This window comes from Chiloscyllium plagiosum, unplaced genomic scaffold (genome assembly GCF_037043375.1).
Source record: "Chiloscyllium plagiosum isolate Xiang-an unplaced genomic scaffold, Cpla_swu_hap1 HiC_scaffold_31, whole genome shotgun sequence".
NCBI classification, from domain to species: domain Eukaryota; kingdom Metazoa; phylum Chordata; class Chondrichthyes; order Orectolobiformes; family Hemiscylliidae; genus Chiloscyllium; species Chiloscyllium plagiosum.
In genome coordinates this window covers 32,905,450-32,930,974 of record NW_028270169.1, presented here as the reverse complement: position 1 = coordinate 32,930,974, position 25,525 = coordinate 32,905,450, and the positions used below count along the sequence as shown (strand labels likewise).

Below are 25,525 nucleotides of genomic sequence, written 5' to 3'. Positions count from 1 at the left end.
GTCGACCAACACCCTGGAGTTGTTCAGGGGGAGGTGGGCGCCGCAGGGAGTGGAGTCCATTATTTCCCCCTCCAACTCTATTTTGATTTAATCCCTGCCCTCCCCTGATCACACCCCATTGCCCTTTGATGTGAAGGGCACTGCTTGTCACAAGCCAGTCGGGTGTTTCCTTTCTTCCAGGTGGTGGTAATTTGAATAAAGATTTGTGCACCTTGTGTCTTTCTCTGTGTCTCACACCTGCACACACACAACATGGGTGCTGGGGAAAAAATAAGCACTATCGCAGTTATGTGGTAGTGTGGGGGTAAAAAGGGGAAAGAAAAAAAAAAGAAAAAATATATAAACAGGAGTGTCAGAGGTTCTGTTCAAAAAAAATGAATCCAGCTGCAGACGGCAGGGGTGACGTGGTGCAGGCCGTCGAGCAGGTGCTCAATGGGAAGGAGCAGAATGGACAAGACAAGGACTTCGAGTGTTCCGGGCCCAATCCTGCAGAGCTCCAGCGACCCTCACACTTCACCCTGGCTGGGCTCTCTGGCGGATCCCTGGGCACCAAATCCACCTTCTCTCCACTGCAATCGAGTGCAGAGATCGGCGGACCCGCCAATCTGTACGGCTTGAACCCCAGGCTGGGCAGTAATCCACTCCGGCTGGCATACTCAAGCCCTGGCCAAGGGCGCCCCTCCCACTTCATGTCCCCTTATGTCACTTCTGGCCTGATGCCAACTCTCCCACTTCGCCCACCCATGGACTACTCTTTCCCAGGAATCGTTAGAGGCTTTCCATACTTCCAGAACAAAGAGGTGCTCTGTTCCAGTGGATTGTACTCTCGAATCCATCCAGAAAAACAATGAGCGACTCCGTGAGACAACTGAATGTGAGGCACAGCAGGGAAACTTGGAATGTGCAAAATAAATAGTAGTTCAATGATTACGGGGGAAAAAAAATTAATCCAGCTGCATCCAACTCTATTTTGATTTAGTCCCTACCCTCCCCTTCACTGTTTGATCACGCAGCATTGCCCTTTGATGTGAAGGGCACTGCTTGTCACTGACCACTTAGCTGTTTCTTTTCTTCCTGGTGGTGGAAACTGAATAAAGATTCGTGTACCTTGTGTCTTTCACTGTGTCTCACCACTGCACACACAACAACATGGGTGCTGGGGAAATTAAGCACTACCGTAGTTAGGCAGTAGTGTGAGGGTAAAGCAAAAAAAAATGAATCCAGCTTCTCCCCTTCCAACTCTATTTGGATTCAGCTTCTTCCATCTCTCCTTGACTCTCCCTCACCTTTATGATCTGCATTGCTCTGAATAGGCTCTGCATGGTAAATAGATGAAAATACATAGGTGATTTGGTGATGGGGAAAATAAAACTGTTCAGTTGTGTGTAATAGGACATCAATCCAGTTGCTAAAACTTTGCAGCCAGCTTGTCTCAGATTGGGGTGAGTGGTTGGAGTACCTCGATCAAGTTCAAATCTCAACTCAGTGATTTAGAACTTCCAGGAGCTGCCACTATCTCTCAGTCTCGCTGCTGAGTACAGGAGCAAGCCCATGGCTGGCCCCCACCCCTCAGCAAGTGAATGCTTTGCCCCTGGATCTTGCTTTCAGGAGAAGGCTCACTGCATGCCATGGCTTGTGACTGGCTTATTGTTTGACAGGCCTCCCTAACAAGAGGTGGCGCTAAGATTTTACCATGGCTCTGTATCTGGTATGTGAGACCCTCAACCCCTCAACAATACTCTACCCAAACACTTTGTTCTCAGAATTGACAAGGTGATCTAAACTGCTTGATATGGCAGTACCAACATAATTAACTTCCACGTGCTGATAAATCAATACCAATGGGACTCCAATCTTCCCTTTTTGCTTAGACCAGCAGGTTCAGTTCAGTCAAGATGCTAATTGAGAACTGCTAAATAAGGATGACAGATCTCACTTGCAATGCAGTTCCTTTGTTATTTTCACAAGTGTCTTACTCATCCAATTTGTGTCGTTTTCACTGACAGATGTTGTTGTTGGAATATTGACAACAGGCCAGTGGGTTGTCATCAGGGAATGGAAGTGTTTGTCAGGATCGTCAGTCACTGTGAGAATGAGCAGTTCCTGACTGTGTAGAGCTACATTCAGTTCTCTTCTCTGGACTAGATGACCTTGTGGACATTGAACATTTTGCTTCAGGGTGAGCCCCGGTCCCTAGAACATTATCTATATCTCTAGATTAACAGGCCAGTGATAATGCCATTAGGCCATCACCTCCCCTTCAAATGCATGCTAGATATCCTTAAAGCAACACTATTGCTCTAAGGCAGTTGGGACTTGTACCTAAGCCTTCTGGTCCAGAGATAGGGACATGATCACACAAGACAAGTCTTTCAGGAATTGTAGAATCCCTACAGTGCAAAAAGAGGCCATTCAGCCCATCAACTCAGCACTGACTCTCTGAAGAGCATTCCATACAGACCTAGCCCTCGATCCTATCCATTCCCCACAGTTACCATGGCTAATCCAACTTGCCTGCACACTACAGATAACTTCGCACAACCAATCCCCCAAATCTGCACATCTTTGGTCTACATGAGGAAACCCACACAGACATGGGAAGAACATGCAAGCTCCATACAGTCACCTGAGGCTGGAATTGAAGACTGGTCTCTGGTGCTGTGAGACAGCAGTGCTAACCACTGAGGCACCATGCCATCCTGGAGGAATGGGCACTTTAAAATGTGTCCCAATTACAACTTTTATGAGATGATAAACAGACCCCTTATGAAAATTATCTAATAACTTGCACTAAAATAGAATTTCTCACATCAGAAATACATTCTCTGCGATGCAAAGGGAAACAATTATGTGCTTTACCAATTCTACCGAGATAATCTGAGAACAAATCAGCAACAGCAAGTAATGACAAATGGAAAAAGCCCTTCCTACCAAAAAGGAACTAGTGGTTTTATCCTGCTTTTATCAATATTTATTAATTAATCTCCCAATTAAAAGTAGTGGGTGTAGCCTGCCCCAGCTCTGCCTGTTAATCAGCTTGAGGTGGGACTTCCACCCCAAAAGCAAAAGGAAGTCAGACCTCAAAGAGCCAATGGCCCGAGGCTGACCAACAACTCAAATGTCACTATGACAATGAGGCTGGAACAAAGCTGTATTGTGCTCAAGCCAGGAACAAAGGTAGGTCTTGAGGCCTATCTGGGCTATGGTTGGAGGGCCCAATGAGGGTATCTGGGGGTTGCAGGACTCCAGTGAATAGGCCATAAGGGAGTAGAATCTTGAGGAATTAGAAATAAGGAGCTTTCTGACAGGCCGCCCTCCTTCTCCACTACCAGGCTGCACTGCAAAAGGTGGAATGGTTGGATGTTTGATATGTTCAATAAGGCAAGGGTTCCAAAGGAGTTAATGTTCACGTTACACCGTTACACACAATCTGTTGCTAGAAGTAAGAATTCCTACTTTTGTATTTGGAGGGAGCAAACGTATCTGTATCTGCTCCCTAAGGTCCTAATGATTATGCCTGACCAAATGTAGTTGTAGTTACTACTATCTTAAAACAATCCATCAGTGCTTCTCCTCCAACACTAATCACTAGATAGGAAAAAGACAAAGCGAAAACAAAGAAGGAATGGTGAGAGTGAACAACTCCAAACAGCCTTTACCCATGACTAACTGCTGGAAGAGTGACAAATAGCACACAGTACTAGAAGTGAGCACCTGGGAAAATAGTACTGTGTGGGCCATTCAGACCACTACTTCAATTGCACTGTGTGGGCTGTTTAAACCACTGGTTGAATCACAGCAATGGGATGTGGCCCTGAAATAAGCATGAATTAACCCAAGTGTGGATACACCTCTTTTAAATTGCTTGCACAAGAGGTGGGATTGAATGAATAATCACTGGCACAGTGCCGATGATAGTTTATGAGTCCACCACCTGAAAACTTGCTGCAGGATGGCCTTAAAATCCTAGTCAATGAAATATCGTTAAGTTTTTACATCTGAATCCCTGGCGCACTCTCCTCTCTACTCTATTTAACTACTTATTATGAGAATGCCATTTCCTTATTCTTACGACAAAATGGATTGCCTTACCAAATAAGTGTCTATTTGTCAATTACATGCCTTATTCTGCAAACTTATTTATGAATGTCTTCCTATATTTTATCTTCTTTGCATTAGCTGTACCCGCAATTTGGTGGTGTCCATAATGTTGAGATTGTAATAGACATGTGGATATAAATTCCAGAGAAAGTCATTCATTTTGAGTTCATTTAAAAACTTTTAAAAATGAACTGGATCAATATCTATTGATAGTCAGACGGGAGCATTAATTAGATATTTAATAAAATTCACTGAGTTCATTTTGTAGGGAATTCAGGGAAATAAATTAGTGTTTCCCAAATCAACAAGTCTCGTAGTTGATAAATGCATGAAATAAGAATGACATAGATTCTGGGGTAGTCCTTATTAACTAGTCGCCTTTAGTCTTTACTTGTTCTCTTATTATGGGTATGCTGTACAAATGTGATGTCCAGTGCATCACTAAATCACACAACATAGAAGGAAAGGGTCTTATCACACAATGATAGTGTTCCACCCTCTAATCCACAATGTTTAACATCAAATCCCAATTTGCACAGAGGTGTATTATTACAGATTGATTAAAAATATTTGCAAGAGGAGTAATGTGGCTGTGTTTCCTACCACTGAGTTGGCACATATAAATGCAAGTCCCATTTGCCCTATCTAAACAGGTTAATTTTTAATTTTTTTTTAAATTATACCAATTTGAAATATCTCAAGTTGCAGAGTTAGCAGAACTATTGCACCGTGTATTATTTCTACCAATCTGCCCCAATGTTTAATCATTTTAAATAGTACAATCAAATCACCCCTGAATCATTGTTACTCTATAAAGAACAATTGTTGAATCCATCAGCATGTTTATATTTCCTTACACCAGCAATATCCTAATAAAAATGCATTGCATATTCTCTAGACCTTTCCCATTGTATGGTGTCCAAAACAGCACATAGTATCCCAACTGCAGTCTCACTAGAGTCTTAGAGTCATAGAGATGTACAGCATGGAAACAGACCCTTCAGTCCAAACCGTCCATGTCAACCAGATATCCCAACCCAATCTAATCCCACCTGCCAGCACCCCGCCCATCTCCCTCCAAACCCTTCCTATTCAAATACCCATCCAAATGCCTTTTAAATGTTGCAATTGTACCAGGCTACCCCACTTCCTCTGGCAGCTCATTCCATACACGTACCACCCTCTGTGTGAAAAAGTTGCCCCTTAGGTCTCTTTTATATCTTTCCCCTCTCATCCTAAACCTATGCCCTCTAGTCTAGTTCTTGACTCCCTGATCCCAGGAAGTCTATTTGGTAAAAACAATGACTGCAGATGCTGGAAACCAGATTCTGGATCAGTGGTGCTGGAAGAGCACAGCAATTCAGGCAGCATCCAACGAGCAGCGAAATCGACGTTTCGGGCAAAAGCCCTTCAGGAATAAAGGCAGAGAGCCTGAAGCGTGGAGAGATAAGCTCGAGGAGGGTGGGGGTGGGGAGAAAGTAGCATGGAGTACAATGGGTAAGTGGGGGAGGGGATGAAGGTGATAGGTCAGGGAGGAGAGGGTGGAGTGGATAGGTGGAAAAGGAGCTAGGCAGGTCAGACAAGTCCGGACAAGTCAAGGGGACAGTGCTGAGCTGGAAGTTTGAAACTAGGATGAGGTGGGAGAAGGGAAAATGAGGAAGCTGTTGAAGTCCACATTGATGCCCTGGGGTTGAAGTGTTCCGAGGCGAAAGATGAGGAGTTCTTCCTCCAGGCGTCTGGTAGTGAGGGAGCGGCGGTGAAGGAGGCCCAGGACCTCCATGTCCTCGGCAGAGTGGGAGGGGGAGTTGAAATGTTGGGCCACGGGGTGGTTTGGTTGATTGGTGCGGGTGTCTCGGAAATGTTCCCTAAAGCGCTCTGCTAGGAGGCGCCCAGTCTCCCCAATGTAGAGGAGACCGCATCGGGAGCAACAGATACAATAAATGATATTAGTGGATGTGCAAGTAAAATTTTGATGGATGTGGAAGGCTCCTTTAGGGCCTTAGATAGAGGTGAGGGAGGAGGTGTGGGCACAGGTTTTACAGTTCCTGCGATGGCAGGGGAAAGTGCCAGGATGGAAGGGTGGGTTGTATGGGGGCGAGGGGTTGTCTATTTATCCTATCCAGGCCCCTCATAATTTTGTAAACCTCTATAAGGTCACCCCTCAGCCCCCGACGCTCCAGGGAAAACAGCCTCAGCCTGTTCAGCCCCTCCTTATAGCTCAAATCCTCCAACCCTGGCAACAGCCTTGTAAATCTTTTCTGAATCCTTACAAGTTTAACAACATCTTTCCAACAGGAAGGAGACCAGAATTGCATGGAATATACAAAAGTGGTCTAACCAACTCCTGTACTCAATATTCTGACCAGTAAAGGAAAACATACCAAACGCCTTCTTCACTATCCTATCTAACTATGACTCCACTTTCAAGGAGCTATGAACCTGCACTCCAAGGTCTCTTTGTTCAGTAACACTCCCTAGGACCTTACCATTAAGTGTATATGTCCTGCTAAGATTTGCTTTCCCAAAAGGTAGCATCTCGCATTTGTCTGAATTAAACTCCATCTGCCACTTCTCAGCCCATTGGCCCATCTGATCAAGATCCTGTTGTAATCTGAAGTAACCTTCTTCACTGTCCACCACACCTCCAATTTTGGTGTCATCTGCAATCTTACTAACCATACCTCTTATGCTCGCATCCAAATCATTTATGTAAATGACAAAAAAGTAGAGGACCCAACACTGATCTTTGTGGCACTCCACTGGTCACAGGCCTCCAGTCTAGGTTTTAAAACAACCCTAGGTTTTATAAAGATTCATTATTTAATTTCAACTTACTCTCTAGCCATAAAACACAGTTTGTAGTGATTGCAACGAGGTCAGCCATAGAATATGAGTTCCCTGATTAGGGCTGTTAATCTGGTCTAATCAGGAAGCCTTGGCTGACAGATAAAAAAGGGGAATGTCAGACTCCCGGTGCTGACTCTGAAGAAACTGTGTCAGAGTCAAGGACTTTCCACTTGTAAGTAAAGGGTGACTTGGTGACAGGAGTTACCAAGCCTCTGTGGAGTTACTTCATAACCTTCCTTAGTTTTTTAAACAGCCTGACTAAACATGAAAACCAGTGAAGCCCCAAAATAAAATTATTGGTTTTAATCGAATAACACCACCTCACACTCACTAATATTAAAATTCACCCACTGCTTTTTTACCACTATTAAAATTTATCTGTACAGCTTCTTTTGGAGACCCACTTAATTCAGTATTAATGTTAGCATGGAACAAGAGACAAGTATATTTTGAACCTGTAAGGTTGTGCACACATCAGCCTAATGTGTAATGAACTCCATGTTTAGCAGTAGGAATAATCTCTTCTTTTAGTTCAGAATGTATTCAATTACAATTTATTTTAAAAACTGAATTGGAGCAAGATAATAACTGTTTCAACACTTGGCCGTACATTCATTCTTTGGCAAAGTTCCAGAAAACACGGAGCAGAAGTGACATACAAGGAACAGAAAAGCATGACTTACATATTCATCTCATCATAATAAATCCACTTTGTGCCATTGAATTAAATGCATTTCAGTGGTGTTCTGAGAATAGCATTTTGATTACAATAGTCGAAGAGTTTTTAATTCAGAATGTATAAACATAACATTTCATTAAAGCTGTGTCAACATTCTCACTCACGATTTACTGCTTTCAGTTGGTGCTCCTACTTTCAAGTGTTTAAGCCAAGACATTGTTTAATTGAGCATTTCATATAACAAGAGGGCTAAAACTTATCTTCGTGCTGGAAGTTTTTACAAACCAATATAAAATTCTCAAACGCTACATGCAGTGTTTAAGTAAACGGACTGACTGGTGTCAGCTTTCTTAAATGAATTGTGGGCATCACTGGCAAGGCCAGCAATTTTGTTGTCCATTCCTAATTGCTCATGATATGCTAGGCCATTGCAGAGACAGTTAAGAGTCAACCACATCGCAGTTGGTGTGGAGTCACATGTAGGCCAGATAAGATGGCAGGTTTCCTAACCCAAAGGACATTAGTGAATCAGGTGGGTTTTTAGCCCATCAAAGATAGATATGTGAGCCAGAATTCTCCAAGTCCCTGAACAATTTAGATAACAGAGAATCAGTTGGGAAAATATGTTTAGATTCCAAAAATCTCAAGTCAAGAGATAGAGTCTGATTTTCCACCATGGTTTTGACAGTGAAATGAGAATCTCCACATGAAGCAGTGAGAGGACTATATGTACATATTAACATCTGGTTAATAGTTAATCTTAATTCTTTTTTTTTTATGCAGTTTACTCTTTTACCAGGCAGTGGAAAGTAAATTATTGTGACAGAGGGGAACCTCAATATGTACGGATTGAAGAAGATCGTGCTTGGGAGGATAGGAGTTATTGCAGGATTGGAGCCCATCTCTGATATCTTGGCTTTGACAAGGAGTCAGTGCATCATGATGGTTGGCATGACTAAGCTGAAGCAGAAAGTGAGTACTGCAGATGCTGGAGATCAGAGCTGAAAAATGTGTTGCTGGAAAAACGCAGCAGGTCAGGCAGCATCCAAGGAGCAGGAGAATCAATGTCTCGGGCATGAGCCCTTCTTCAGGAATGAGGAAAGTGTGTCCAGCAGGCTAAGATAAAAGGTAGGGAGGAGGGACTTTGGGGAGGGGTGTTGGAAATGCGATAGGTGGAAGGAGGTCAAGGTGAGGGTGATAGGCCGGAGTGGGGGTGGGGGCGGGGGCGGAGAGGTCAGGAAGAAGATTGCAGGTTAGGAAGGCGGTGCTGAGTTCGAGGGATTTGACTGAGACATGGTGGGGGGGGTGGGGGGGGGGGGAGGTGGGGGAAATGAGGAAACTGGAGAAATCTGAGTTCATCCCTTGTGGTTGGAGCATTCCTAGGCAGAAGATGAGGCACTTTCCTCCAACCGTCGTGTTGCCATGGTCTGGCGATGGAGGAGTCCAAGGACCTGCATGCCCTTGGTGGAGTGGGAGGGGGAGTTGAAGTATTGAGCCACGGGGTGGTTTGGTTGGTTGGTCCGGATGTCCCAGGGGTGTTCTCTGAAACGTTCCGCAAGTAGGCGGCCTGTCTCCCCAATATAGAGGAGGCCACATCGGGTGCAGCAGATGCAGTAAATGATGTGTGTGGTGGTGCAGGTGAATTTGTAGCGGATATGGAAGGATCCCTTGGGGCCTTGGAGGGAAGTAAGGGGGGAGGTGTGGGTGCAAGTTTTGCATTTCTTGCGGTTGCAGGGGAAGGTGCCGGGAGTGGAGGTTGGGTTGGTGGGGGGTGTGGACCTGACGAGGATGTCACGGAGGGAGTAGTCTTTTCAGAACGCTGATAGGGGAGGGGAGGGAAATATATCCCTGGTGGTGGGGTCTGTTTGGAGGTGGCGGAAATGACGGTGGATGATATGCTGTATATGGAAGCCTCCGTGACTATCGGGAATAACACTTCCGCCCCCTGGGTTGCCATCGCCGCAGCCACTTCCGACCCCAGTGACATCACTAACCTGCACGACCACCATGCCACGTGCGTCTCCGCCCCCGCGCCGATCTCCACCACCATGCCTAAACCCCGCCCCCACGCCGATCTCTGTCACCATGTCTAACCCCGCTCCCATGCCGATCTCCGTCCCCGCCCCCACACCCAACTCCACCCCCACGCCGATCTCCGTCCCCGCCCCCACACCCAACCCCATCCCCACTCCCAACTCCAGCCCCACACCAGGTCCTAGCTCCCAGCCCTGCCGTGTTTTCACCATCCCTCCAGAACTACCCCTCTCTGAGGATGAAAGATCAGTCCTCAGCAGAGGCCTTACCTTCATTCCCCTACGCTCCCGGATTTAAGAGTTCAACACGCGGCGAGACATCGAACAATTCTTCCGCCGCCTTCGCCTCCGCGCCTACTTCTTCAACCAGGATTCTCGCTCACCCTCTGACGACCCCTTCTCCCGCCTCCAACACACCCCATCCACCTGGACACCCCATGCTGGCCTCTTACCTGCCCTTGATCTCTTCATAGCCAACTGCCGCTGCGATATTAACCGCTTCAACTTCTCCACCCCTCTCACCCACTCCAACCTCTCACCCTCGGAACGTGCAGCCCTCCATTCCTTCCATTCCAACCCCAACCTCACTATCAAACCGGCAGGTAAGGGAGGCACGGTGGTCGTTTGGCGCACCGACCTTTACACCGCTGAGGCTAAACGCCAGCTCGCGGACACCTCCTCCTACTGCCCCCTTGACCATGACCCCACCTCCCACCACCAAACCATCATCTCCCAGACCATCCATAACCTCATCACCTCAGGGGATCTCCCATCCACCACCTCCAACCTCATAGTCCCACAACCCCGCACTGCCCATTTCTACCTCCTGCCCAAAATCCACAAACCTGACTGCCCTGGCCGACCCATTGTCTCAGCCTGCTCCTGCCCCACCGAACTCATCTCTGCATACCTCGACACGGTCCTGTCCCCCTTAGTTCAAGAACTCCCCACCTACGTTCGGGACACCACCCACGCCCTCCACCTCCTCCATGATTTTCGCTTCCCCGGTCCCCAACGCCTTATCTTCGACCATGGACATCCAGTCCCTGTACACCTCCATCCCCCATCACGAAGGACTCAAAGCCCTCCGCTTCTTCCTTTCCCGCCGTACCAATCAGTACCCTTCCACTGACACCCTCCTTCGACTGACTGAACTGGTACTCACACTGAACAACTTCTCTTTCCAATCCTCCCACTTCCTCCAAACCAAAGGAGTAGCCATGGGCACCCGCGTGGGCCCCAGCTATGCTTGCCTCTTCGTAGGATATGTGGAACAGTCCATCTTCCGCAGCTACACTGGCACCACCCCCCACCTTTTCCTCCGCTACATCGATGACGGTATCGGCGCTGCTTCGTGCTCCCACGAGGAGGTTGAACAGTTCATCCACTTTACCAACACCTTCCACCCTGAACTCAAATTCACCTGGACCGTCTCAGACTCCTCCCTCCCCTTCCTAAACCTTTCCATTTCTATCTCGGGTGACCGAATCGACACGGACATTTACTATAAACCGACCCACTCCCACAGCTACCTAGACTACACCTCCTCCCACCCTACCCCCTGTAAAAACGCCATCCCATATTCCCAATTCCTTTGTCTCCACCGCATCTGCTCCCAGGAGGACCAGTTCCAATACCGTACAACCCAGATGGCCTCCTTCTTCAAAGACCGCAATTTCCCCCTAGACGTGATCGAAGATGCCCTCCACCGCATTTCCTCCACTTCCCGCTCCTCCGCCCTTGAGCCCCGCCCCTCCAACCGCCACCAGGACAGAACCCACTGGTCCTCACCTACCACCCCACCAACCTCCATATACAGCGTATCATCCGCCGTCATTTCCGCCACCTCCAAACGGACCCCACCACCAGGGATATATTTCCCTCCCCTCCCCTATCAGTATTCCGAAAAGACCACTCCCTCCGTGACATCCTCGTCAGGTCCACACCCTCCACCAACTCAACCTCCACTCCCGGCACCTTCCCCTGCAACTGCAAGAAATGCAAAACTTGCACCCATACCTCCCCCCTCACTTCCCTCCAAGGCCCCAAGGGATCCTTCCATATCCGCTACAAATTCACCTGCACCTCCACACATCATTTATTGCATCCGCTGCACCTGATGTGGCCTCCTCTATATTGGGGAGACAGGCCGCCTACTTGCCGAACGTTTCAGAGAACACCTCTTGGACATCCGGACCAACCAACCCAACCACCCCGTGGCTCAACACTTCAACTCCCCCTCCCACTCCTCCAAGGACATGCAGGTCCTTGGACTCCTCCATCGCCAGACCATAGCAACACGACGGCTGGAGAAAGAGTGCCTCATCTTCTGCCTAGGAACGCTCCAACCACAAGGGATGAACTCAGATTTCTCCAGTTTCCTCATTTCCCCTCTCCCCACCTTGTCTCAGTCAAATCCCTCGAACTCAGCACCGCCTTCCTAACCTGCAATCTTCTTCCTGACCTCTCAGCCCCCACCCCCACTCCGGCCTATCACCCTCACCTTGACCTCCTTCCATCTATCACATTTCCAACGCCCCTCCCCAAAGTCCCTCCTCCCTACCTTTTATCTTAGCCTGCTGGACACACTTTCCTCATTCCTGAAGAAGTCTCATGCCCGAAACATCGATTCACCTGTTCCTTGGATGCTGCCTGACCTGCTGCGCTTTTCCAGCAACACATGACTAAGCTGAAGGCCAAGGGCTCAGAGGGTAAAATGGTGAGATGAAGACTTAAATAAAAGAGTGTGGTAGGAATTTGGAGATGGTTGTAATGATGCAAAAAAGGTACATAGAGTCATAGAATCTTAGAGATGTACAGCACGGAAACAGATCCTTTGGTCCAACTCGTCCATGGTGACCAGATATCTTAACCTAATTAGTCCGATTTGCCAGCGAAAGCTTCAGGGGTCACTCATATTGACAGGCTGGGCTTATGACTCACTCGATGACCAGTGTATGACCAGTGTTGCTTTCCACTGAATTACAAATGTGCAATGGAAGTGAAAAATGGTTAGCATAAGCACCCAGAGTGGGCAGAGTAAATGATTTTATTGCTGAGGACACAGGCTGTATTTGGAAGTGAAGTGAGGTCCTTCAAGGGACAATTGCACCAATCAAACAATTATGTAATGCACATTTAAGTTACCTACAATCATAGAATTCTGCATATGTAACACATGAGTAGCTATGTCACAAGCAATCTTGATCACGTCTAGGTCATTGAAGATTTACAGTGGTAATCTCTATGAAGCAGAAATCATCACAGGAGACCGTAAATGTGTCACCTGTAGGCCACAACTAACAAAGACAACCTGAACACTCAGAGGCTGCACGAGAGCATGGAGCTCATTTCCTCTTATTTGAATTGTAAGTATTTAAGTACATGTTCTCATGTGCAATGTTGGCTTTCTAGGGTGATGCAGTGTTTGGGTGAGGGTGTCAAGGTATCAGAAATCTTACTATATTCAAATGACATTGCTTGTGATGCACACATCACAATAAAGGTCCACTCTCTCAAAGGTCCATGTGGAGGCTTTCCTCACTGTCAGAGACCTCCACTATCCACTGTATCGAGAGCTATACTAAACTGTAATTTGTGTGTGAGTTGCGTGCTCACTGTTCACATTACTAAGAATCTGTTCTGTTTATGATACCTCCCACATAGGATCATTACAACCATGACCAATGGATGCATCTAGAGTGCAGTGCAACTAAGGTAGAGAGAAACAGAGCAAGAAGAAATGCATCAGCAAGCGCAGGACAAGCAGAAACCACCAGCAATTCACATGAAGAAATCATGGCTGAAAGTCCTTTCAGGATGTGAATGACATCCTAGAGGCTCAGAGACTATCATACACGATACATTTCTTCCAGAAATGCAAGGCGCATTGTCACTTTAAAGTGAGGATGTCCCTTAGCACTGTTATTGAACCATACCGACTGCTGGAGTAGGACCTGTGACCTGAAGGGTCCTATTCTGGTGACTGTCAATGTGACAGTTCTATTAAACTTGTATGGATCTGGCTCCTTCCAAGGATCCACTGTGGAACTGTATGGGAATCTCTTAATGTCCAATGCTGCAGCGTAGTGGATTCTCGTGGCTGGTTCACACATGACCGTGTGAAAGCAGCACCATGGAGATGTGCTAGGACATCATCAGGTGAGCAGTGGAAAATTGTTTGATGTTATGCATTTGAACACCAGAGAGAAAGCCCTTCATGAAACTTCCTGAAACTGACACTTAGTTGATTTATGGTAAAATCAAGTCCATAGTCTCCATTACTGAGACTAACTTTCCTAGTTTGAATTGAATTAGTTATCAGCTGCTGTGCTAGAATTTGAACCCACCTCTAGCGTGAGCCAGCGGATCATGAATTATTAATCCACTAACACTACCACTTGGCCATCATCTTATCACTTAACCAGAAATACCAGAATCAGTACTTACAACTAGTTCAACTGCTTTGCCATCTATAGTGTGCATTTTGTCTCCAGCAGGGGATTTGTACCTGACATGACAATGATTATGTTAGCTCACATATTTTTAAGAACTAGATGTGAATAACGTAGTACTGAATGATTCAACCAACATTTGTTACAGCTCTTGATATTTACAAACATTACAGTCACAGGCACTTCAGTACATATGCTTAAATTCAATAACTATCTTGAGAGGCCTTTCTATGTGAAGGACATTGGAATGTAATTTCTACAAGTTGGGAGATATGGATGGACATTTTTGGCAATACCAGATTCCATGGTCTCTGACAGAGTCAGTCTCCCAAAGCAAAGCCATGTCCTCCACAGGATGTTCATGAGTTCTGATTTTCTCTCCATGGATGCTGCCTGACCTCCTGAATAGATTCAGTATGTTGTTTTACTTTTGGATTTCCAGCGAGTTGTTTTTGTGACTATCAGATAAGTGGGGTTCGAGCAGCAAGTGCATATGTGGCTACTTCCGTCAGAACTAATGGAAGTCACAAATTCCAATTCTCACACTCAAAAATCAACACCAACCATTTCCTTTTTAGCCCTAAAGATTGTACGAGAAATTTTATGATGAGAAATTTTGCTGTCCCAACTCGACTCTTTTGGGTAACTACACTATAATTGGCACTTCTGAAGAAGGGTCACTGGACCCGAAACGTTACCTCTGCTTTCTCTCCACAGATGCTGCCAGACATGCTGAGTTTGTCCAGCAATTTTGTTTCAGATATCCAGCATCCACAGTTCTTTGTTTTATTACACTATGATCATGCTGGCTCTAATGTGACATTTCCAATCAGATCGACAAACGTATTTTAACAGCCACATTAGCCGCATTTCCTATTTCCAGTTCCTAGATCTTCTGACTCCTACACAGCCATCCTGCCAATTCCCTCATGCCTGATCACAACATTGTCAGCCCATTCCCCTTCTCCTTCATGCTTCCCATCCTTCGTGTGTTCATCACAACTTTCTGACCATGACCTTCACCATCTTCTTCACCTGCCCATGTTGCAGCACCCCACTTGATATCTCCCCATCCTTATCTCCCAACTTATAGAAATTGCATCCCAACTTCCTACACACGTAAAAGTCTCTCAAGATAGTTATTGAACTTAAGAATATGCATTGAAGCCAGTCAGATGTATTAGACATTTGAGGAAAGACAGAGAGTGTAGCAGAATCAGTAGGAAATGAGTGACATAGTCTGGAATACAGTGTAGTTTTGTGATCTTACAATCTACAATTTGACTGTGCTTTCAGGAATACTGCTGCCTGGATGGATAGAGGGTGGTTTATCACTCTATCCGTCCATACATTGTGACTTGGAAACAGGGAACAAGGATGTATAAACAGTTATATCTGACTTAAACATTTTCAAAGTTGTTCATTTTGCCAACCATAAATTTGACATGTGTATTTTGAATGCATGTTCGTTGGTGTTGCAATAAACCAAAAGCAACATTTTATCCAGCTTTCAAGTAACTATGTACATCTTTATCTCAGAGGGCAGAGAGAGCGACATGTACATGAAATCTCAACATTTCTACAGGCAAGCAACATTTTAATTCCCACTTGAAGGCTGAACTATCTCATTTAAATGCAGTCCGTGTAATGCTCAAGCTTACTTCTGGATCACTTGGAAAATGGAATGATTTGCAAATGTCAGGCTCTGGTTAGCAATTCTAATGACCAAAGAGGTAATTACTGCATTTCATGTTCAGGCATGTTATACTGCATCAAAGCTGACACAAATGCCCAGTTTTATAATGTACGACTGTGAAATAACGTCTGAAATGATATGGAAATTGATGTGCAAGAGATTAATGGCTGTTCTAGTATGAAAGATGGCTCATTTCTGTCAGTCTATTATTTAAAAATGCCTGCTTAATTGCATCCTTCCTTGAGGGAGAACTGAACTATATTATCACTTGCAACCAATAATCATGTCCACCAGCAGACAACAGAATATTAACAAAATAGAATAAGTTCATAAATATGTCCTGAGAGGAAATTTTAGATGGTTGTTGCATTTCACCCTGAATAAAATTCCTGCTTGCTGCTCCAAACCTGTATTTGCAAAGGGAGCAATATTTTAACAGGTTTTGATTTCCTGAGGTTCACTACAATCTAAAGGACACTATATTAAATAATATTTACATATTTAGTTAGAAGCATGAGCAGCCATTTGCCAAAATATCATGGGATTTCAACTCAATTTCATATATTTCATGGTAATTCCCTTAATATTGCTTACTAATCTTCTAAACTATTTTCAATTTTTCTGCTAGAGGTTTGAACAAGTTCTTATACACCCAGTGGCTTGAATTCAGCAAGAACATCAGTGACTTCAAGAACACAAGATGCTGGTGGTATAAGTTGTTCACCGACTCATTTTTAATCATTGCACCCTAATATGTTAAATATAATTCATGAGGAGTGAGCAATTCTGTCCACCATAGTTGTACTGTAGCTACAGAATGCACTATCTGCAGGACACAATACAGAAACTTAGACTCCCTACAATGCAGATCGACGCCATCATGTCTGCACTGAGACTTCAGACAGCATTCCATCCACACCCACCCTATCCCTGTAACCTCACATTTACCACGGCTAAACCACCTAACCTGCACATCTTTGGACTGTGAGAGGAAAACAGAGCAGGTGGAAGAAACCCATGCAGACACAGGGAGAATGTGCAAACTCTACACAGTCACCCAAGACTGGAATTGAACCCTGGTCCCTGGTGCTATGAGGCAGCAGTGCTAACCACTGAGCTGCCACAACTTCAGCAAAGCCTCCCAAAACTATATCAGTGCTACTTAGAGAGACAAGGACTGCAGGTAGAACCACCATCACCTCCAATTTATCTCTGAGTCTTGCGCACCATCCTATTTTCATTAAAGCACCATTCCTTCCCCGTTTGAGTCCTGTAAAGGAAGCAGACTTCAGGGGTAGACTGGAAATGGGAGGGTACTCTAGGCAGGCCTAAAGGCCCTCACTGTCTGATGGTCTGCAGGAATGTCCATTTGCTGCCATGTGAAGGTTGCTGGAGCCATTCACTTAACTTAGATTTGACAAAGGTGGAGACCGGGCACCTCCCACTTGAAGTGCCCTATCTATTAATTTCCATTCTCTGAAGCTTCCTGCTTCTTTCAAGACAGATTGGCCCTCAGTCTGCCCACATTTCTGAATTGAATGGTGGAATCTGTCATAGAATCAATGGTGGAGGCAACCATGTTGAAAGCCCAAGGTTTGTCTGTTTTTACAAAACACAGGTTTGGCTCAGGTAACAGTCTGAATATGTTTCATGCACGTGGTGGGAAAATTTAGCCTGAAGAGAATACAGTTAGACACCAAATTTCTCTCTGACACAGAATCAATCCTAATGTTTAAATATGGGAAGGTTTTGGGAACGTGGGTAACTAGAGAAGTGGGAAATTCACGCTGCCCTCCAGAGGCCTGGGAAATCAATGGGAACTCATGTAGCCAGGAACTGGCACAGTGACACAAATGAGAAAAAGCAATCTGAGTGAACAAACATTATGTGATAAACTAGAGAATGACTCAAATTGCCACAGTGGAGTTTTATAACAGCTTCATTCTATATTATATCAGTCCACACCATTTGCTCTGTGTTACAAGATAAGATACCGTGAACTATTAGACATGAAGTTCTGTGAAGTGAGTCATGCAGAAGACAGAAAGGTACAGCAGACTACACAATGCGTGACACCAGAGATCATTATGAACTCAGAGGAGCAGCAGCAAAGACAGTTCTGCTTTCTGAAGACAGAATAATGCAAGGATATATCTCTGGGTGTTTGAGCACCAAGGGCTACTGATTTTGACAGTGATTTTCAACTCAATGTATCCTTGGGACAAAAGAAGAAATCTTGCCAAGAAATGTTACATTTAACAAATTATAATGTCATATATTATTCACCAGTGGGTAATTACACTGTAGTGTGTGATTTATTTTTCATCATTTCAGGATGTACATCTCATTGAATTATATTAACTACAGCAAAAATCTGTTAAGTTATGCTAAGGTGCATAACTGAAGTGTCATACAATTATAATCTTACACACAAAACATCTCAATAGGAAAAAGAAAGAAAATAAAATAGCATCAAAGACAGTCAGCAATATATTTGACAGTTCAGTTGCTTGTGAATAAAACAGAATTCTTAAATTTTGTCATCCTTACATTTCCAACTTGCCTTTTCTGTGAGGATTGTACCATGTCAACCAGTTAACAGACTTGATTGTTAAAAGTTACTGTTCCTTTGGTAAGAAATAAGACCTTTGATAATAAAGATAAGTGAACTGTGGTCAGAGCTACAATGTGAAAACAACTTGGCAACTTGGCAGGCTGTCTGAATAAAGGCGACATATCCATTTGCATTTAGTTGGCCCCCAGTCTGCTAACTAAACTGCTGTATAAGCTTTATATACATAGGTACATTCTGCAAAGCTGTAAACATAATAAATAAAACATCAACTGTGTAAAGATTTAATAAACCTTAAACGCTACCTCTTAATGAATGTGTTGGGATTACTGACAGCATTATAACCTGGCCAGGAAGCAGCCATCTATCTGTTGGTTGGATTATACTTTAGTCTACAGTTTGGACTTGTTCTCTACAAAGTGGTAACATTGCAAAGTGCATTCAGTCATCCATCCAGCAACTGACTACAAGCTGTGATCAATTCACTGTGATCAATTTGCCTTGGGATCTTTACATCAACATTGACAAATCCTACCATCAATATAAGATGAGGGAAATGCAGCAAACCAGAGGGGACGGGATTGTTTCCTACGGCCACTGATGACTAAAGAAACAACTTGTGAGAGGTAGGCTCTGCTACAAACTGTGCACCTGAAGGAGCTTTCAATAACAACAAGTAGACATCAAGGACAGTCTAATTGAACTTTGCCTGTGAAAGACAGAAACATTCAGGCATAATTATCATCTAAATTATCCAGTGGGAAACACAAGATCAGATCAACTGCCTGCATTATATCACTGCCCATTTTACTTTCCTTTCCATTGACTTCACTTAAAAGTAAATGAAGTGTGAAACAGGCAGCTAATCAATCCCACTGTACTGGCCCAAGAATGGATGTCAGCTCAACCAGTGGTGGTGAATTGTCTAGAAACAATAATTCAAGAAAAAAATTTATAATCACTTGGGTGCTAAATAAGGAAAACTATTATTCATTTGTTAAGGCCAAGCCACATGTAAATAACTTAATTGAATTTTTTTGACGAGATATCAGAGAGAGTTGATGAGGGTAATGCTACTGATCTCATGTAAATGGTCTTCCAAAGGTGTTTGATGCAACGCTACACAATAGATCTCTGAACAAAATAGAGAAGCCATGCTGACAGAGAATGTAACATGTACAGCTAAAAGAATGGGTAGGAATAGGAGTGGGTTCACAAACTGAATGTGCTGAACTCAACATTGAGTCCAGAAGATTATAAAGTGCCTAGTCTGAAGATGAGATGTCGTTCCTCCAGTTTGCTCTGATGGATCTAGACAGAGAAAATAGGGATATTCCCATAAGTGAACTGATTGAGAACCAAATGGTAGACATTAAAGATAATTAGCAAAGGAAGCAATGACAACATAAGAAAAAGCTTATTCATACAATAACCGCTCAGAATTTGGAATTCACTATCAGAGAGTGCAATGAAGGTAGGTTCAATCTAGCCATTTGAGAGAGAATTGGATCATTATCTGAAAAGAAAGAATGTGCGGAGTTTTGCAGAGAAGGCAGAGGAGTGGCACAAGTTGAATTGCTTCTGCAGAGAGTCACCATAGACATGAGAGCTGAATGGCCTTCTGTAATGTAGCCACGCAATGATTGTTATAATAATGTGATGAAGGATAGTTTACATTAAGAACAAAAGCAGTGGTGTGCAACAGAGCTAACTGAATTCATCTCATCCCTCAATTGCCTAAAGGTGTCAGTGTATCATGCAGCCTTTTTAAGATTGTTTCCAGCACAACATCCTTTAAAGTGCACTTACTACAGTGCTAAATCATAACAATCCATTAAGTAACATCATCCACTGGGAACACAAATAAATATATCATTGTGACTCGTTCTTGATAATGATTTGCACCTTCCGATGAATACAAAACATGCCCTTAGCACTATAAGGATTTTTTCAGATTAGATCCAGAACACTCATTCAAAGCACGCATTGTTTTTAGTTGGTAAGATATCAATAATCAAACTGCTGCCTTTATTCAGTCCATCCCATTCATGTATATGTAGAACCTGGTCATTTATGTTATTATGACATTGGAAAAAATTTTGGATCAAAACTGATGAAACTTTGAAAAGCTAGCCAAAGAGGAGCAAATTCTGAGCGATATTGCGAAGTGATTTAAACTTTGTCAAGAAAAAATATAATCATACTGCACAGAGGAGATGGTTTTAAGAGCTGGGTTTTGGCTGTGTCGCAATGGGAAGCATTCAGAGGCTATGCATTTCTCTGATGAATAATCTCCCCAGGCCATACCTGTGCACTTTTCAGGGGCAGTCTGACGTATAATCCAACCCCACCACATTTTTAGCACTGTTTTATTTTCTTTCAGAAGACGCAGAAACACAGAGACGTGAAAACAAATGTGTGGGAATAAATGTGTTTGCCTCTCTATGCGAGTACTTTCTGAAATTAAATGATTAAATATGGAATGGCTTCATAAAATATATGTGTAATAGCTAAATAAAACATAAGTGTAAAAGCACTTTTGTGAGGAGCTAATTAAAAGAAATATTCATTTGCACAACATCACCAAAGACTAAAATTTCAGAAAACATTACCCATGGCAAAGATTAATGCATGCATAATTCAGCGTTGTGATTTGTAACACAGGAAACTTATATGCAACAAAGATCTAACATGAATACAATAATAAATGTTCCATTAACAAGCAAATGATTGATCCAGTGAAAGGAAAAGTTACACTTGAAACTTTACCTCATACTCAATGTAGACGGTTCCCTTTCCAGCTGTAGCGCTAACATTATTTCTTCCAAGTAACCCTGTTGGACTATAACCTGGTGTTGTGTGAGTTTTAACTTTGTCCACCCCTGTCCAACACCAGCACCTCCACATCAGCACTTCGGAAGGTCAGTGTGAACTCGATGGGTCGATTGGCTTGCTTCCACACTGTAGGGATTCTATGATTCTATGAACCAAAGGTTTCCTTTTCATTGCTAACACAGCCAGCATTTATTGTTAACTATTCATGAGAAGGTGGTGATGAGTTCCCAGGTAATCTGATCTTGTTCAACTGCACATCATTCCTCAGGACAACAGCTAACTTTGGGAATGTTTTTTGTATTTTAAATAAATGCATTAAATAAAGTATTAATTCTGAAATGTTGGCCATTGCTTGTCCACCAACATTTCTTTTCATGAAGTTTTCCCAATACATTTTCAATGTAGTTTATTTAGATTTATGACCCTACTTTTGGACTGAACTAAATCACTTTCAAACTCAAGATAAAATTCTAACCTATTTTGGACATGTTTCCTTTGCTATGAGGTTATTAATAAACACTTCCTCATTGTGCAATACTGTACTAAAACAACCCTCAGTTGGTTTCCCTACTGAAGATCATAAAAACCATAATACTATAAGAAAAAGGAGCAGAAATTAGGCCATTCAGCCCATCAAGGCAAAAGTGAGCACTGCAGATGCTGGAAACCAGAGTGGTGCTGGAAAAGCACAGCAGGTCAGGCAGCATCCGAGAAGCAGAAAAATCGATGTTTCGGGCAAAAGCCCTTCATCAGGAATCAAGTTGATTTTCCTGCTCCTTGGATGCTGTCTGACCTGTTGTGCTTTTCCAGCACCATTCTGATCTACATTCAGCCCATCGAGTCTGCTCCACCATTCAATCATGGCTGATAAGTTTATAAACCCCATCCTCTTGTTTTCTCCCTGTAACCCTTGATAATCAAGAACCAATCTATCTCAGTCTGAAATATAATCAATGACTTGATTTACACAGCCTTCTGTGACAGTGAATTCCATAGATTCACCGCTCTCTGGCTGAAGAAGTTTCTCCTTATCTCCATTCTAAAAGGTCTTCCTGTTGTTCTTAGGCTGTGCCCTCAGGTCCTAGTCTCTTCTACAAATGGAAACATCTTCCCAACATCCAGTCTTTCCAGGCCATTCAGTGTTCTGTAAGATCCCCCTGCACCCTTCTAAACTCCATCGAGTATAGTCCCAGAGTCCTCAAATGTTCCTCGTATGTTAAGCTTTTCATTCCTGGGAACTTCCACTGAACACGCTCCAGGGCCAGTACGTCCTTCCTGAGATGTGGGGTCCAAAACTGCACACAATACTACAAATGTGGTCTGACCAGAGCTTTATTGAGCCTCAGAAGTACATCCCTGCTTTTATGTTCAAGTCCTCTCAAAATAAATGCCATCATTGCATTTGCTTTCCTCACTACTGACTCAACCGGCAAGTTTACCTTAAGAGAATCCTGGACTAGAACTCCCAAGTCTCTTTGCATTTCAGACTTCTAAATTGTCATTTGACGAACAGCTTCCACAGTTAGAGGTAGGTAACCTAAATAAATAATATATTTATTCACTTCCACCATGGGCCAACAGGCTGAGGAGTGGCAGAAAGAGTTTAATTCAGATAAATGTGAGACATTGCATTTTGGTAAGACATACAAGGACAAGACTTATACAGTTAATGGTATGGCACTGGCTAGTGCAGTCAACCAGAGAGAGACCTAGGGGTTCAGATATATTGTTCTTTAAAAGTTGCGTCACAGGTAGACAAGGTAGTTAAGAAGGTATTTAGCATGCTTGCCTTCATTGTTCAAACCACTGAGCATAGGAGTTAGGACATCATTTTGAGATGGACAGGATCTTGGTGAGGCCACTTTTGGAGTGCTATATGTAGTTCTCATTGCCCTGCTATAGGAAGAATATTATTAAATTGGAGAGGGTTCAGAAGAGATTTGCAAGGATGTTGCCAGGATTGGAGGGTTTGAGTTATATGGAGAGGGTGAATTGGCCGGGGCTTTTTGACTGGACCATAGGAGATTGAAGGGTGACCTTATCGTGGTTTATAAAATCATGAGGGCCATGGATAAAGTGAATAGTAAAGGTACTTTTCCCTCGGGTGGTGGAATTCAAAACTAAGCGAGAGGAGAAAGGTTTTAAAAAGAGCTGTTGGGCAAAGTTTTCATGCAAAGGCTAAAACTGTATGTGGAATGAATTGCTAGAGGAAGTTGCAGATGGAAGTACAGTTTCAATATTTACAAGACATTTTCACAGTTTCATGAATAGGAAAGTTTGAGAGGGATATGGGGCTAGTGTAGTTTGGGAAATTTGTTAGCAGGGATAAATTTGGACCCAGGGGTGTGTTTCTATGCTGTATGAGTCCATGACTCTATGCACAATCAAGGTGACAACAGCTCCCCAATTGCCATGTGACTTGGCTTCTGTTCAGATTGCCGATTGCTTGTATCCTTCCGTGGATTAAGGTTTGGTTAACACAGAAGATAGAGAGTTAGGGTTAATGCATAGAAAGACAGTGCTATTAATATAGCACAAGGACCAGTCCCAAGGTCTCAATTATTTATGATCTATAGTAATGCTTAGAGGAGGGCCAGAGCATAACGTATCCAAATTTGTTGATACAAATGAAGGTATGTTGTGATTAGGACAAGGATCTGCAAGGGAATATAGATAAGTTGATTGAGTGGGAAAAAATGTGGCAAATGGAGTTTGTAGGTATATAGGAAAGTGTAAGAATCAAAAGGCAGACTGTTATTTAAGCAGAAAGAGATTCCTAAAAAGTGCAATATAAAAGGTTTTGAGTGTTCTTGTGTCTGAAACACAAATAGTTATCATGCAAATGCAGCAAGTAATTAATAAGGCAAATGGAATTTTGGCCTTTATTGTCAAGGGATCAGACTGTAAACAGGGAAGTCTTGTTACAACGGTACAGGGTGTTAATGAGGCTGTGCCTGGAGTATTGTGTACAGTTTGGTCCCTGTAATTAAGAAATGATGAATTGGGATTGGAGGCAATTAAAAAGAGAATCATTAGGCTGCTTCCTCTAATGAAGGGGTTGACTTAACACGAAAGGTTAGACAGGTTTGGCCTTTATTCCTTCGAGACTAGAATTCTGAGAGGGCTTGACAGGGTAGATTTTGATAAACTGCTTCCACTAGTGGGGGAATCTCAAACTAGGGAACCATAGTTACAGAACACAATGCAACTCTCTAAGCGTTGTAAGAAGTAGTGATAAAAGGATGGCCCAAAAGCATCAAGAACACATTTGTAGACAGATTGAGATGAATTGAGAGCCTAAGATGGCATATTGTACAAAAGAAGTCAATCCCTTATCTCTAAGGTGTTGAGAGGAGATTTGCAAAACACATCCAAGATTTGATCTACCCTGCTATGAATCTGCCCCACCTGCTGATGTACAACATTGGCACTTCTGCACATCACAATGGTCTTCCCGAATGCAAGTTTGTATTCTCTCAGTAAACATGATTTTGCTTCTCCATTCTTTATTCATAATACAGTCTTGTCTCTAAACAGCTTATCTATTATTTGCCCAAATTCACAGGTTTCTGCAATTGAGTTAATGATCTTATTGATCACTAGACTCTTTTTCACTTTGATCCTAGGTATTGGATATGTACCATTCACACATGGAGTTTACTTGGGGCTCAAACATGTCTTCAAAGGTTATAACATTTTTACTGTGTGTTTTTATGATTGATAACTTCTTAATCTCACAAGGAATTAACGGATACAGGGAGAGTGGCATTGAAATGCCCATCAGCCGTGATAGAATGGCGGAATGGACTCGATGGGTCAAATGGCTTTACTTCTACTCCTATTTCTTATGGTCTTATGGTTTTTCTTCTGCTCATCAGGGAGGTTTAGGGTGAAAACTATGTTGACCTAGCATCTTCTCAACAGTTAAAGAAATGTAGGAACTTGTAGCATTTCTGGTTTGTTCAATGGATTCATTGCTTTTGTATAATTCTGCCAATGTTAGTGAAAGATTTCCCAGTTCTGTCTCATTTTCCCAGTAACTTGATCAGAGGCAGGTAGGGGAAAAGCTGCAGCAATATTTCTTCTTCAGCAGTATTTTAATTCTTCATTTTATTTCCTTTTTGCATTGGCAGCTCAGTCACCACAGATGCACTTTTATTCTATTTTACACTCGCCTCAGTACCTTTTTTGACGCAGTATTTCAAATATACAACACAGCAACGTGTTCAACATGAGGACTTATAGAAGTGAAGCTGAAGATGCCTGCCGACAGAGAGTGGGCCTCAGGGTAAAGGTCAAAAGCCTTTC

At 43.4% G+C, this 25,525-nt stretch overlaps 1 pseudogene; it reads left to right on the top strand.

The window, feature by feature from the left end:
- Positions 1-374: 374 nt before the first annotated feature.
- LOC148141878 (doublesex- and mab-3-related transcription factor A1 pseudogene) lies at positions 375-851 on the top strand (annotated as a pseudogene).
- The last annotated feature ends 24,674 nt before the right edge of the window (positions 852-25,525 follow it).